General features: G+C 38.7%; 1 pseudogene across 1 annotated transcript; it reads left to right on the top strand.

The window, feature by feature from the left end:
* Positions 1-255: 255 nt before the first annotated feature.
* On the top strand, positions 256-1172 carry LOC311610743 (small ribosomal subunit protein eS1-like; annotated as a pseudogene). The gene is made up of 2 exons: positions 256-485; positions 695-1172. The product of its transcript is annotated as a small ribosomal subunit protein eS1-like (transcript).
* Positions 1173-3150: the final 1978 nt, after the last annotated feature.

Raw genomic sequence — 3150 nt, 5'->3', positions numbered from 1 at the left:
CACACAAAGAGAGGTCTACAAGAATGTAGGTAACTAATTCCAACCCAAAGTAACGGACAGTTTTCTGAGAATGTAGTGGAGAGTCACTTGATGGAAATTTACTTTAATGCCAGAAAGGCTTGGAAATACATGTTTCATAAAAGGAGGAACATCCTAATAATGGACCAGCGTTTATGTTGAAGAAGTAGCAGAGTCCTTTTCATAAACATCTCTAGTCAATAGTAAGGCAGGCCTTTTAACTCTCTAAGCAGAATTATGGTTGTTGGCAAAAATAAGCACCTTATCAAAGGTGGCTAAAAGGAAGCCAAGAAGAAACTTGTTGGTCCATTTTCTAAGAAAGATTGGTGTGATGTGAAAGCACCAGCTATGTTTAACATAGGAAATATTGGAACAACGCTAGTCACAAGAACTCAAGGAACAAAATCATATCAGATGGTCTCAAGGGTCATGTTTTTTATGTAAGCCTAGCTCAGGAAAACTCATTAGTCAACAGAGCCAAATATCAACAGTGCAACGATTGAAATTTCTTTTGAGAGCCAATTTTTAAAAACTTAAATTTCTTCTAATGCCACTTCTTCAAAATAGACTTGCCCAGGATGTGATATTTTGTGGAAGAGCCACACTCAGGGGGCCAAAGAGCCAAATGTGGCTCTCGAGCCGCAGTTTGCCAACCACTGGCCTACCTGATGTACAGAATGATGAAGTTGCATTTAGAAAATTCAAGCTAATTACTGAGAGTGTTAAGGATAAAACTGCCTCGTTGTTTTCCATGGCATGGATCTTACCCATGACAAAATGTGCTCCATGGTCAAAAAATGGCAGACCATGGTTAAAGCTCATGTTGATGTCAAGGCTACTGATGGTCACTTGCTTCATCTAGTCTGTGTTGGTTTTACAAAAAGATATTACCATCAGATTTGGAAGACTTCTTATGCTCAGCATCCACAAGTCCACCAAATCTAGAAGAAGATGATGGGAATAAAGACCCTAGAGACACAGACAAATGACTTGAAAGAAGTGGTTCCAGATAGCATTGGAAAAGGCATAGAAAAGCTTGCTAATCTATTTATCTGCTCCATGATGACCTGGTTAGAAAAGGCAAAATGCTGAAGAAACCCACATCCGAATTGAGAAAACTCATGGAGCTGAATAGTGAAGATAAGCAGTTTTGAAAAGCTACTGGGGAGGAGATGGGTGCTGCCAAGTTGAACAAGCTGGTGGATAAGCTTCTTGTCCAAGAATCTATTTAAAATTCAAACTTTTAATGGCAGTAAATAAAAACAATCCTTTGGGGGGGGGCGGGGGCGGGGAGAAACAGTAAGGCAGGTAGGTACTGCATCTCACTCAACCTGGTACTATTTCCCCTTTCCCTTACCCTTCCCTCCCCAATAGCATCTAGAAGCGTCTTTCACATACTTGGCAACTCGCTTGATAGGTTTTTCCCAAATGAATAAATGAATAATACCTAAGGGAGGACTTCATTGGGAGTAAATGACTTTCCTCTCTTTGGGGGGATGCGGTAGCCCTGAGCTGAAAGACCCTCTTTCCTCTCATCTTTCTCCCTGCAGCTCCTCTGACAAGCCCACCGGCTGAATGATAGAAAGCTCACTGCACCAGAGATGATTTATGGTTCTTTGTTATACAAACGCTTTCACATTCCTCCCCGTCCTCTTTTTTGCCAATTCATCATGATACTTAAATGAAGCTTTAGATAGTGAACTCTGTGGCTCACAGTCTTGAAGACAGTTGTTCGGGACACCTGAACAACAATGGAGCTAGTACGCAGATCTATAAAAAGACCACCTCTCCATGGGGATTATCTTAGGTTTTCCCAAAGATACAGAAAAAGAAATGCTTTCATTTTTACCTTGAAGAATCCCAGGTTCTCGGCCTGAGCAGTGAGAAGAAAGGGGGAGACATGCATCTGACTATGGAAGGCAATGCTCTGTAATCTCTTCATAATTAAAGTAACAGAAGCCCCAAGGAAGCTATTGTCACAGTATTTCAGTCTTGTTTGCAGAATAACTTTGCAGAGATGTCTCAGAGGTGTTTTTACTCAATGCTCTGGGACCTGTAGCTTTCTTTGGCCAATCCGCTATCAAAATGATGAGGGAGTTGAAACTTTCGTGGTTCTTCATGCTTTTAATATAAGCTGAAGTTACACTAATCAAAGTAAACCTTTATCATGGCTATAGGAGTCCAATAGGAGTAAGTTTTTCCTTCCATCTGTCTGTCAGTAAGCCTATTTTAATCACATCATTCATGGGATATTATATGTTGGCATTAACTTGACTATGTCAATAGATCTGAGACTAAGTCACATACACTAACACTAATCCAAGATCATATAAAATGGACACTTTTGATTTTATTGATTGATTGTTATATGTCACCACCTTATTGTGAAAAGAACTATGGCTGTTAGATACTAACATACCATACATGATTTGTTACATGCATTTTTTATAACACAGATGAGTAAGTGATACCTTCTAATTTCTTAATGCTTAAAGCTTAATAAACTCACCGCTTCTCTCTGTTTCATTTTCTCTTAGTATACAATCAGGAAGTGTATGTTTTGCTTCCTATCCTTCTAAAAGACAGAAAACTCAAAATGCACTGTAAACAACAAAGGGATATTTTTAAAATATATATATATATATATATATATATATATATATATATATATATATTTCTTTATTGATTTCAGAGAGGAAGGGAGAAGGAGAGATAGAAACATCAATGATGAGAGAGAATCATTGATCAGCTGCCTCCTGCACACCCTCTACTGGGGATCAAGCCCACAACTTAGGCATGTGCCCTTGGCTGGAATCGAACCTGGGACCCTTCAGCCGCAGGCTGACGCTCTATGCACTGAGCCAAGCCGGCCAGGGCAACAAAGGGATATTTTATAAAATAATATGTCAAAGAAGTTAGGCATACATCTTAATTTCAGTGAATCATATCATACTTTATATGTATCATGGATTATAAAATAATATTCTTGTGTAAAACAATCAAGTTTCTTGTATACTGGTTTGAACATTCAAAATCACAAGTAATCAATTTGCTTAAAAGAGAGGTTCAGTTAAGCTTGCAAAGCTCCTGAGTTCACCCTGTGCAGTTGGCGTTATAAAATATTTTTATTGC

This window comes from Pipistrellus hanaki (genome assembly GCF_964339955.1).
Source record: "Pipistrellus hanaki genome assembly, chromosome: 16".
NCBI classification, from domain to species: Eukaryota; Metazoa; Chordata; class Mammalia; order Chiroptera; family Vespertilionidae; genus Pipistrellus; species Pipistrellus hanaki.
Note: the sequence above shows the minus strand (reverse complement) of the source record. Positions and strands in the feature narration are given on the sequence as shown.